We start from the raw sequence: 13,347 nt of genomic DNA on the forward strand, positions 1-13,347 counted from the left end.
GACTCCGAGTCCCGCGCGGTCTCCGCCGCCGCCGCCGCCGCCGCCGCGCCTGAACCGGGAGGAGCGGCCCGAGCCGGCTGCGCGAGGAGCGGCGGGCGCGGCACGCTGCGCCCAGAGGCACTTGGCGGCCGCCGCCGGGTGGGCGGGCGCCAGCCGAGGGGGGCCTCTCCATTCATTCCCTCATTAGGGATGCGGGGCCGCCTCCTCCTCCTCCTTCCGCGCTCCATCGCCCGTCTGTCCCCGTGTTTATTTTTGTTTCTCGCTCCCACCCGCGGAGTACGGTAGTCTCTCAGAGCTTCTGGTGGATTTAATTTTTGATTAGTGTTTGGGTTTTGCCGGGGCGGTGGGGGTGGGGAGGTGAGAGGGCGCTGATGCAATTGAGTGGTCCTTTTTTGTCCGTTTCATGGAGGGGGGCGGGGGGCGGGGAAAATGGGTACGATCCTACGCTGGATCCTATCTGCTATCTCGGGACTTCTGTTCTTAAATTCATCGCCTCCTTCGCCGTTCCCCAGCTCTCTTGGTTTCCGTACTCCCCCGAGCCCTGTCGGTCCCCCTCTCCCGGGAGCCGTTGGGTTCAGGGTCACCCTAATAGTTGGGAAGAGGGCATAAAAGTCTCCCTAAAAGCGCCAGCAGCCTCGGAGGCGGTGCTCCGGGGCGCTGTGCGATGGGCTCCGGCCAGACGGCTCGCCGATGTGCCGGGACAGGATGGCCTCCTAGGGAACCCGGCCGGCGGAAGAGGTCGCCAGGCGCCCACCGCGGCACCCCGGAGTGGCTGAGACCCGGGAGTCAGGACGTCTACTCTGGCTGATCGTCACTTCCTGGGACGCAAGGAAGTGTCACTTAGGCGAGCTTGTTTAGGGAGGGCGGAGAGCTGCCTCTGATTTGTCCTGTCCTACCTCCTCCAGGTGGTTTTATCACCCTGCCACCCACCTGCCACGTCTTACATCCTGCAGACCCACCTCAGTAACGCGTTACCCAGGGCCCATTAGCCCCCTAAAAAGCAATGTTACTTCTTTCTATCTAATTTGAAAGCTTACATTTTGCACACTCAGCCTCTAGGACAAAAACCATACCATTTCCCTATTCCTCGTCTTTCCAGTATGTCTTTTTCACATTCTTTCATGACTGGAAGATAAAAGGAGCAGGAGATAGAAGGGGATAAATCCAGTTTTTGAGCTACTTTCTCAAACCCAGTGGGAATCTTAAGATGATGAGAAATTCCTCCTTTCTCCTGAAGTTCATCCATTTGCACCAGATGGCTTTTACCCTGACTCATTAAAGGTTGTTTCTGAAAATGTAACACTTGACCCTTAAAACATGGTACAAAAGACTTAAAAATAGTAGACACGGAAGTCCTCTGAGGAAAAAAAATCTCACCCAGCATATAAATTTGCTTCTAGACCATCGTCTATGTATTTATTGCTTTAACATTTTATTTGTAGACACATCTCAATTTCACAAAGCCAGTAAAAAAGTCAGGAGATCCCTTAAGTGTTCATCACCATTCCTCAAACAGAATTCAGGCTTCAGAACTACAAGGCTGCATACTAAAAAATCGGTGTGCAATTAGGAATGCCAAGCTTTCTCAGGCCTTCTGCAGAGGTCCTGAATCATCAAGATGTACTGAAGTTGCCAAGATAGAAGCTTGTGCTTTTCTGATCAACTACAGTCACTGCTAGAATCCATGGTGCAGCCACTCAAGAGTACCTTATGTGGCAATAGTACCCTGTTAACATGAGAGGAAATAAGCATCTATGAAAGGGTGTTCAACCCCGTTGGACTATGAATCAGTCCTTGAACTGGTAGCTTGGATGTTGTTTTTTCAGTGTCCACTCACATGTTATCTATCCATATGGTACCCAGACAGGCATATTTCTTCCCATTTTACAAAATTCCACTCAACTGGCTTATTCAAAATCATGGATGCACCAGGTTAATGGCGTACAGAAAAAAAGATAATATGGTACAGTTCAATCTTGCAGTGGTCAAAAGATCAACAGCCCTCCCTTGACCCTCTAAGGTCATTATACCTCTGAGATACGATGGCTAATTAGAAACAGAGCTCAAAGGAGCGCCCAGGATTCTGGCCTAATAGCTTCTAAAATTTTGACGTACACATTCAAAGTCTTGGGTAATATTCCATTGTATATGCTACATCTTCCTTCCAATGGACTATTACTCAGCCATAAAAAGGAATGAGATTGAGTCACTCATAGAGACAGGGATGGACCTGGAGTCTGTCACACAGAGTGAAATAAGTCAGAAAAAGAAAAACAAATATCGTATAGTAATGCATGCATGTGGAATCTGGGGAAACGGTACAGATGAACCTAGGCACAGGGATGGAGATGCAGATGTGGAGAATGGATGTGTGAGCCAGGGTGGGGGGATGGACTGGGAGACTGGGATGGACATATGTGCATCGCCTTGTGTACTACTTAGTGGGAACGTGCTGTATAGTACAGGGAACTCAGCTTGGTGCTCTGTAATGACCTAGGTGGGTGGGATGGAGAAGGGAGGGAGGTTCAAGAGGAAAGGGATATATGTATACATATGGCTGATTCACTTCATTGTACAGCAGAAATGAACACCACAGTGTAAACAACTATACTTCAATAAATTTTTCTTAAATTAAAAAACTGTTTTAAAAGTCTTCAGTAAATCCCTTAGTTATATTTGCTACACTGTGCTCACATGTTGAAACTTACTGAATATTACATACTATAATGAGGGATACTTATTTTTTTAATCAACCCATAAAGATGTCTTTATAGCAATGGAACTACATTCAAAGATAGTTGTTACTAGATGGATAACTCAAATCCATAATTATGGTTAACAAAATAGGCTAGAAACAACTCTATCCAAAAATGGCATTGAAACAATCCTATTCATACCCACAATTTTAGGCTTGGTACATAAATTTCACTTTACTTGGGTTAGAAAAAAAGTCACTGTGTCTTTTAAAAGACATCACTTTCCTGACAAAAGTCTGTATAGTCAAAGCTATGGTTTTTCCAGTAGTCATGTACAGATGTGAGTGTTGGACCATAAAGAAGGCTGAGCACCATAGAACTGATGTTTTTTGAACTGTGGTGTTGGATAAGACTCTTGAGAGTCCCTTGGACTGCAAGGAGATCAAACCAGTCAATCCTAAAGGAAATCAGTCCTGAATATTCATTGGAAGAACTGATGCTGAAGCTGAAGCTCCAATACTTTGGCCACCTGATGCAAAGAGCTGACTCATTGGAAAAGACCCTGATGCTGGGAAAGATTGAAGGCAGGAGGAGAAGGGGATGACAGAGGATAAGATGGTTGGATGGCATCACCAACTCAATGGACATGAATTTGAGGAGACTCCCAGCGATAGTGTTGGACAGAGAAGCCTGATGTGCTGCAGTCCATGGAGTCACAAAGAGTTGGACATGACTTAGTGACTGAAAAACAACTACAAAATTGAGTGTGTACTGCAATGTGAGCTCACCCCCTGCCCTTAAAATGGCATGAGGCAGTACTGTGATTGAATGAAAACTGTTTAGCCATAGTCCTTAATAGTGAGACTGCTCATAAGCAAATTTTTTTGTGTGTTGCTATATATAGCTTCTTGTGCTAGTGACTATGAAGAAATGACCAAAGGAATATCTTAGGGCTTTTAGTAATTTTCCTTAGGATTATTAACTAAATGGGGCATGCTTAATATAGAGATTTCTAACCTCTAAGGTGCTAGGGTAATACAGGTTTCAGAAAAAAAAAAATGAAACAATGCAAAAACAGAAGAAAATTTTAAAATATATATGAGGTGCTAAACCCACACTGAAACGTGCTGAATGAGCACTGTCTTCCAGCTTGGAAGAGAATTCTCTAGAACTACACTGTTGTATACAGCAGGTACTAACTATAGGCAGCTACTGAGCTCTTGACTGGTTGCCCCTGTGACTGAGGAACTGACTTTTTCATTTGATATCACTTCAAATAATTTGAAAACTGATATTTGATTCAGTTATTGGAAAATTTTTAATTATGTTGGGTAAAACTTGGGTACATGAATCTATCTTTGCAACTATAAATATTCTGAAATCTAAATACAGATTTAAATAAATTCAGAAAATTTATCACCTGGATTGAGATGTGCTCTGGATATAAAATGCATGCTGATTTTAAATATGGGAAAAAAGTGTAAGGTATCACTTTAATATATTTTATATTGATTATATATCAAAATCATAATATATTGACATAGGTTAAATAAAATACATTATTAAAATTAATTTCAGCTTTTTCTTTTTACTTTTTCAAATGTGGATACTGAAAAATATAAAATTATGTATGTGACTTAAATCATATTGGTCCGCATTTCTCCATAAAGTAAAAAATGAGAACAAAGAGATTTAATTGCTGAAAAATCAAAGGCCTTGATTAGAAGCTGTTAATAATTTGTTCTTTGACTCAACAAACACTTATTAAGTGCTACTCTACCACATCCCAAGCACTGAACTGCTCAAAGGATGTATTCTTCAACTAATAGTTACTGGCAGTTAGCATTATAATCGGAGAAGGCGATGACACCCCACTCCAGTACTCTTGCCTGGAAAATCCCATGGATGGAGGAGCCTGGAAGGCTGCAGTCCATGGGGTCGCTGAGGGTCGGACACGACTGAGCGACTTCACTTCCACTTTTCACTTTCATGCATTGGAGAAGGAAATGGCAACCCACTCCAGTGTTCTTGCCTAGAGAATCCCAGGGACACGGGAGCCTGGTGGGCTGCCGTCTGTGGGGTTGCACAGAGTTGGACACGACTGAAGTGACTTACCAGTAGTAGCAGCATTATAATATTTTACAGAGCTAAATAAAAAACATGGTGAATTCATACAAATGTTCACAGATAATAGTCATTTATAAACAATTTATCAAATGTGACAGATTCAGCAGAACTTATAACAAATTCAGAAACTGTACATTGTTTATCATGTGCTTAAATGTATCCAGTGTCTGATAGACTTGACCAGTCAATCAATAACTGTTTGTTGAGGGCATACTTTGTTTCAATAGGCTACAAAGTTGTCTCTAATCTCTCATTTAACCCACAACAAGGAAACTACAATATGGGAGGTTTTGTAAAGCACCCAAGAGTTATCCCAGCTAAAGAGAAACATGGTTAGTTCCTTTTATAAAATAAACTGGATCCTGATTGCTCTCTTATGGTTAACAAGGTAAGTTTTCATTGCATGTCAATAATCACGACTCAAAATGGTGAATCACTGAAATGGAAAAGGGTCTCAAAGAAAAGATATATTTTATCTCATAAACTGTCTTTGTTATTTAGGTTGGGCCACTCTGCACATTGCAAACACAATTACTGTCAAGGTGACATTTACTCTCCTTCCGTCCCCCACAAGGACTCTAGGCTCAGCAATATTTCACTGTTTGGAATTCCCCACATGTGGCATATTGCTTTATTCCTCTGTACCTTTGTCATCTGTTCTTGCTTTTTGGAATATTCTCCCCTCTTTTCTGCCTGATGGAATTCAAGTTGATTTTTAAAAACCATCTTTTGGAAGGCTTCCCTGACATACTTACTCCTCCTCATACCACAGAGTTAATTAATCTCCCCCAGGCCCACTATCTCCAGACTTCCCTGGTGGCTCAGATGGTAAAGAATCTGCCTGCAATGCAGGAGACTTGGGCTTGATCCCTGGATCAAGAAGATCCCCTGGAGAAGGGAATGGCAACCCACTCCAGTATTCTTGCCTGGAGAATTCCATGGACAGAGGAGCCTGGCAGCCTACAGTTCATGGGGTTGCAGAGAGTCAGACATGACTGAGTGTCACCCACTGTCTATACCTTGCCCAGTCTTCTACTGTTGGTCCATTTGAGCTGTGCGTACCTGACTAGTCCCCCACCCAACTGAGCTGAGTCAAGGAGGGAAAATGTCCTATTTAACTTTTCACCCAACGCCTAGCAGCAGTATCTAGAAATTAGTAGATACTCAATTTCCTAAAGGACTTTTACTGAATTGTCTCCTGTTGTAAATTTTCCAGCACTTCCACATTCTTCTGAGTTTCTAAGAAGCATTGCATGGGAATTGAAAAGATGTTACAGCAGAATGGTTCAAGTTTACAACCAGGGACTTCAGGAATACCCGAGTTCACACAGTATACAAAATATCTTCCTAAATAAATGTTACTGATTGCGTAGTGAAGAGACTGTTCTGTCTCCTGTAGAGCAGTTGCTTAGTGCAGTGCTGCTAATTTTAGTATTTTGTGATTTTAGTGCAGTGCTGCTAAGTTTAGTATTTTGTGATTTTACTGTAATCATTCATTTTTATCCATACAGAAGAGTTGCTGCTCACTGATATTTCAATAAAACAATCTTTTGAATGAGTATCTTCATAAACCAAGGTGTACTAACAGTAAGTCTTAGGAGGAAGTACTTAAAGTTAGGCTGAAAAATTAGAAGTGGAATAACACAATGACGGAGTGCTGAAAGCAATAAAGCTGGCAAATCAACTCCAGGGAGGAGTCATCAGCAACCAGTTGGCTCTTTCTAAGCAAAAACAGCAGACTGAGAGCCACAGCATCACTTGGCAGTGCAAACTGGAAGAGCAAAATGACTACTGGAGATGAGTGATGCATGAGTCTTTAGCAACATAAAAAAAAAAACAAAAAACCACAGATGAAAATCGGCCTTAATAGCATCATCTTCAAGGAAAGGGACATTGGTTATGTATAGACTCATACAGGTGTGGATACACCCACACTATTATACCTTTCAAACTGTAGTTTTGTAATGTCACATAGGAAGCTAAACAATTTTTCAAAGTCTAATGGTAGCCACCCCAAAACAAGAGTTTGGTCATCTTTCACTTGGCCTTTACAACTACAAACTGACACAGAATGTAATTCAACATCCATTTAAGCAACTTGTAATTTGATTAGCTGACTTCATGGATAGTATACTGGATGAATGGTTCCTTTAAATTTTTATACTTATTTTCTGACTATAAAAATATCCGTTTTGTAGCTTCTTTCCATAAACTCTACTTAATTTACTCAATCCCTTCAAACTGTTTTTGCCATATTAAATGTTACGTTACTTACACTTTGATGATTTTCTTTCCTTCCTACTTAAATATGGACACCACTTGTTACTTCACTTATCTTTCATTGATTCATTCATTCATTAAAAAATATTGAGCCCTGCTAATGCCAGGCACTATATTAAGCTCTTCAGAAAGAGCAGTAGATAAAATAGACAAAAGACCCCATCCACAGGAAGTTAACATTTGGCTAGGCACTTCCAGTGTCTAGACAGTTCAAAAGCAGAGGCTTCCATAAAACAAATAACATTTTCTGAAACTATGCATTGGTTATTTTGTTCTTTTAAAAAACATAAGCTCCTAGGTCTAATTTATTTTTTTAAGTAATGAATTGCAGTAGTTAGATCTTTTCTTCAATCCAAAGGTAATTGCTTTCTCTCTTAATACTTTGGCCTTTCTCCAGTAAGCTTTTGTATAAACGGCTTCAACTGGTTCCACAAGTAGCGTGGGTACTTTAAAATCATAATAAAGATGGCTTCATGACCAGGTGGCTTGTATTTGATCTACATTTTGTAATATTATCCTTTATTATCTTGACACCAGCATATTTACCACATTTCATCATTAGGGACTGCTTCATCTTCAATCACTGGTAGTTTTTTTTTTTTTTTTTTTGGTCAGTATTTTAGTTCAGCAAGAATCATATAATAGATAGGAATCAGCATTTATAACCATTTTAGCAGAATTTTTTTCAGATAAAGAAATGGTTTTGGAAATTTCCTGTCAGTCCTAAGAAAAAAAGCCCCACTACTCATTTTAATGGAACATTCTATTTTCTACGCAACTCATACAGTAATGATGATAAGGAGGCTCTGTGGGTGTTTTTTTCCAATGCCTAGAATATGGGGATAACTCAACAATGATTGGAGAAAGGAATCATCAGTTTTATAACTTCTCTGAATTTAAACATATGTTTTCAGATCCTAGATTTCTTGCAGACAACCTTGGTATATTGCCACTCATACATGAAGGAACCAGTTTAGGTTTCCCTCAATCTTTTCAAACTATCTCTTAATTGCTTAATAGGTCAGTTGCCAAGGATCCAGATGAAATTTTCCCACTCTTTCCCAGTATCTTTCTTTTCTAGTTCTCAAACAAGTATCCGAATTCCTAAAGTTAGAAATGCCTCTTTTTAAAGGCATCACAACCATGAAATATGCATCTTAGAAGACTACCATGGCTAGAATCCAAGTTTACTTTTATGTGAAAAAAATGTATTTCCTTTGTAATATTTTTAGTCATTCTTGCTGCCTCCTTATCTCATATTAAATCTTAATTCCACCTTAACACCATGCTACAAATCCATTGCACATTACCAAGTGTTAATGTCTACTATGTGCTCTGTGCTATACATGCTAAGAGGAGATATGCCAAAGTCTGACACTGACATGTTAAAAATAATTTTTACATGAATATAGCAAGACTTACATAGCAAAAATTGAGTTGAGCTTTCCAAGTGGTCACTCTGAAGAAGTCTGTAGTGCTGTGATGTCACACATTAGGAACCCCTCTTTTGCAATTGCCTCTGGAGCCTGTGACACAAGCTATTATGTATTCTCAGTGGTGGTAAGTCATCGTCTTTCAAGGGTTTATTTTAATGAAGAGTCATTGAAAACAAACTCCATCGCATAGTATGGGTGATTCAATTCGATAATCTCACATTTGATCAAACATTAGAAATGTAATATTTGAAAAAATTTTTCTTGTATTCTTCAAGCTGGATCATGTTTCAAAGAAGTGTTTAAAGCATTGAAAGATAACAGCCTGTTTGGAATAAGTATAGAACCTTTAAAAGTGACTATTTTAAGACATGTTCTCATTGTTTTATCATGGTTTTCAGAATCACTTCTGCTTGTGGTGGCTGCTGCTGCTGCTAAGTCGCTTCAGTCGTGTCCGACTGTGTGACCCCATAGACGGCAGCCCACCAGGCTCCCTTGCTCATAAAGTTAAGGAACATGAACACTTGATAGAATGACATGAAAAGTCAAATAACAAAATACAATGTTAATTGCTAAGTGCCCAATGGGTATGAGAGGCAGTGTTTACAGATGGCCAAGAAACATACAAAAGGTACTCAGCACCACTAACCATCAATCACAAGATATCACTTCACACCTGTTAGGATGATTATTATCAGAAGACAAGAAATCACAAGCGCTGGTGAGGATATGGAGAAAAGGAAACCTGTGCACTGTTGGTGGGAATGTAAATTTGGCGACAATTATGGAAAACAGTATGGAGATACCCCATAAAATCAAAACCGGAACTGCCGCATGATCCAGCAGTTTCACTTCTGTATGTACATCAAAGAAAGTGAAAACACTGACATATATATGTGTGTGTGTATATATAATACACTGAAGTGAAGTGAATTTGCTCAGTCGTGTCTGACTCTTTGCGACCCTGTGGACTGTAGCCTACCAGGCTCCTCAGTCTATGGAATTTTTCAGGCAAGAGTACTGGAGTGGGGTGCCATTGCCTTCTCCAGGGGATCTTCCTGACCCAGGGATCGAACCCAGTTCTCCCGCTTTGCCGGCAGATGATTTACCGTCTGAGCCACCAGGGAAGCCGATATAATACACTACCATGTGAAAATAGATAGACAGTGGAAGCTGCTATAAAGCACAGGAAGCTCAGCTTAGTGCTCTGTGATGACCTAGAGGGGTTGGGTGGGGTGGGAGGGAGGTCCAAAAGAGAGGGGATATATGTATACGTATAGCTGATTTACTTAATTGTATAGCAGATACTAATACAACAAAGCAATTATTTTTGAATAAAAAATATATGTCAGTTCAGATCAGTTCAGTCACTCCATCGTGTCCGACTCTTTGCGACCCCATGAATCGCAGCACTGCAGGCCTCCCTGTCCATCACCATCTCCCAGAGTTCACTCAGATTCACATCCATCGAGTCCGTGATGCCATCCAGCCATCTCATTCTCGGTCGTCCCCTTCTCCTCCTGCCCCCAAGCTCTCCCAGCATCAGAGTCTTTTCCAATGAGTCAACTCTTCTCATGAGGTGGCCAAAGTACTGGAGCTTCAGCTTTAGCATCATTCCTTCCAAAGAAATCCCAGGGTTGATCTCCTTCAGAATGGACTGGTTGCATCTCCCTGCAGTCCAAGGGACTCTCAAGAGTCTTCTCTAGCACCACAGTTCAAAAGCATCAATTCTTCGGCACTCAGCCTTCTTCACAGTCCAACTCTCACATCCATACATGACCACAGGAAAAACCATAGCCTTGACTAGATGGACCTTAGTCGGCAAAGTAATGTCTCTGCTTTTGAATATACTATCTAGGTTGGTCATAACATTTCTTCGAAGGAGTAAGTGTCTTTTAATTTCATGGCTGCAGTCACCATCCGCAGTGATTTTGGAGCCGCAAAAAATAAAGTCTGACACTGTTTCCACTGTTTCCCCATCTATTTCCCATGAAGTGATGGGACCGGATGCCATGATCTTCGTTTTCTGAATGTTGAGCTTTAAGACAACTTTTTCACTCTCCTCTTTCACTTTCATCAAGAGGCTTTTTAGTTCCTCTTCACTTTCTGCCATAAGGGTGGTCTCATCTGCATATCTGAGGTTATTGATATTTCTCCCGGCAATCTTGATTCCAGCTTATGTTTCTTCCAGTCCAGCGTTTCTCATGGTGTACTCTGCATAGAAGTTAAATAAGCAGGGTGACAATATACAGCCTTGACGTACTCCTTTTCCTATTTGGAACCAGTCTGTTGTTCCATGTCCAGTTCTAACTGTTGCTTCCTGACCTGCATACAGATTTCTCAAGAGGCAGGTCAGGTGGTCTGGTATTCCCATCTCTTTCAGAATTTTCCACAGTTTATTGTGATCCACACAGTCAAAGGCTTTGGCATAGTCAATAAAGCAGAAATAGATGTTTTTCTGGAACTCTCTTGCCTTTTCCATGATTCATCAGATGTTGGCAATTTGATCTCTAGTTCCTCTGCCTTTTCGAAAACCAGCTTGAACATCAGGGAGTTCATGGTTCACGTATTGCTGAAGCCTGGCTTGGAGAATTTTGAGCATTACTTTACTAGCATGTGAGATGAGTGCAATTGTGCGGTAGTTTGAGCATTCTTTGGCATTGCCTTTCTTTGGAACTGGAATGAAAACAGACCTTTTCCAGTCCTGTGGCCACTGCTGAGTTTTCCAAATTTGCTGGCATATTGAGTGCAGCACTTTCACAACATCATCTTTCAGGATTTGAAACAGCTCAACTGGAATTCCATCACCTCCACTAGCTTTGTTCGTAGTGATGCTTTCTAAGGCCCACTTGACTTCACATTCCAAGATGTCTGGCTCTAGATTAGTGATCACATCATCATGATTATCTGGGTCGTGAAGATCTTTTTTGTACAGTTCTTCCGTGTATTCTTGCCACCTCTTCTTAATATCTTCTGCTTCTATTAGGTCCATACCATTTCTGTCCTTTATTGAGCCCATCTTTGCATGAAATGTTCTCTTGGTATCTCTAATTTTCTTGAAGACATTTCTAGTCTTTCCCATTCTGTTGTTTTCCTCTATTTCTTTGCATTAATCGCTGAAGAAGGCTTTCTTATCTCTTCTTGCTATTCTTTGGAACTCTGCATTCAGATGCTTATATCTTTCCTTTTCTCCTTTGCTTTTCACCTCTTTTCTTTTCACAGCTATTTGTAAGGCCTCCCCAGACAGCCATTTTGCTTTTTTGCATTTCTTTTCCATGGGGATGGTCTTGATCCCTGTCTCCTGTACAATGTCACGAACCTCATTCCATAGTTCATCAGGCACTCTATCTATCAGATCTAGACCCTTAAATCTATTTCTCATTTTCACTGTATAATCATAAGAGATTTGATTTAGGTCATACCTGAATGGTCTAGCAGTTTTCCCTACTTTCTTCAATTGGAGTCTGAATTTGGTAATAAGGAGTTCATGATCTGAGCCACAGTCAGCTCCTGGTCTTGTTTTTGTTGACTGTATAGAGCTTCTCCATCTTTGGCTGCAAAGAAAATAATCAATCTGATTTCGGTGTTGACCATCTGGTGATGTCCATGTGCAGAGTCTTCTCTTGTGCTGTTGGAAGAGGGTGTTTGCTATGACCAGAGCATTTTCTTGGCAAAACTCTATTAGTCTTTGCCCTGCTTCATTCTGCATTCCAAGGCCAAATTTGCCTGTTACTCCAGGTGTTTCTTGACTTCCTACTTTTGCATTCCAGTCCCCTATAATGAAAAGGACATCTTTTTGGGGTGTTAGTTCTAAAAGATCTTGTAGGTCTTCATAAAACCGTTCAACTTCAGTTCCTTCAGCATTACTGGTTGGGGCATAGACTTGGATAACTGTGATATTGAATGGTTTGCCTTGGAGACGAACAGAGATCATTCTGTTGTTTTTGAGATTGCATCCAAGTACTGCATTTCAGACTCTTCTCTTGACCATGATAGCCACTCCATTTCTTCTGAGGGATTCCTGCCCACAGTAGTAGATGTAATGGTCATCTGAGTTAAATTCACCCATTCCAGTCCGTTTTAGTTCACTGATTCCTAGAATGTTGATGTTCACCCTTGCCATCTCTTGTTTGACCACTTCCAATTTGCCTTGATTCATGGACCTGACATTCCAGGTTCCTATGCAATATTGCTCTTTACAGCATCGAATCTTGCTTCTATCACCAGTCACATCCACAACTGGATATGTACCCCCATATTTATTGCAGCAGTATTTACAATAGCCAAAACATGAAAACAATCTAAGTGTCCACCAATGGATGAATGGATAAAGAAACTGTGGGAATATATATATATAATGCAATATTATCCAGCCATTAAAAAGCATGGAAACTTGCCAGTTGCAATAACATGAATGGACCTTGAGGGCATTGTGTTACGTGAAAAAAGTCAGACAGAGAAAGACAAATATCATATGATCTCACTTACATGTGAAATCTTAAAAAAGAAAAAACTTCACATACACAGAGAACAGATTGATTGTTGCCAGAGGCGAGGGGTGACAGAGTGCAAAGTAGATAAAAGTGGTCAAAAGTTACAAACTCCCAGCTCCCAGCTAAAACTAAATAAGTCATGGGAAAGTAAGTACAGAATGGTGACTGTAGTCAATAATACTACATTAATAATATGATAATCACAATATCATAGTTACTAAAAGAGTAGACGTTAAAAAATTTTTTGTAACTCTGTAAAGTGATAGATGTTAACTAGATTTATTGTGGTTATCATTTCTCAGTGTATACAAATATCAT

The sequence above is a fragment of the Oryx dammah genome, unplaced genomic scaffold, assembly GCF_014754425.2.
Source record: "Oryx dammah isolate SB20612 unplaced genomic scaffold, SCBI_Odam_1.1 HiC_scaffold_21, whole genome shotgun sequence".
Classification (NCBI taxonomy): domain Eukaryota; kingdom Metazoa; phylum Chordata; class Mammalia; order Artiodactyla; family Bovidae; genus Oryx; species Oryx dammah.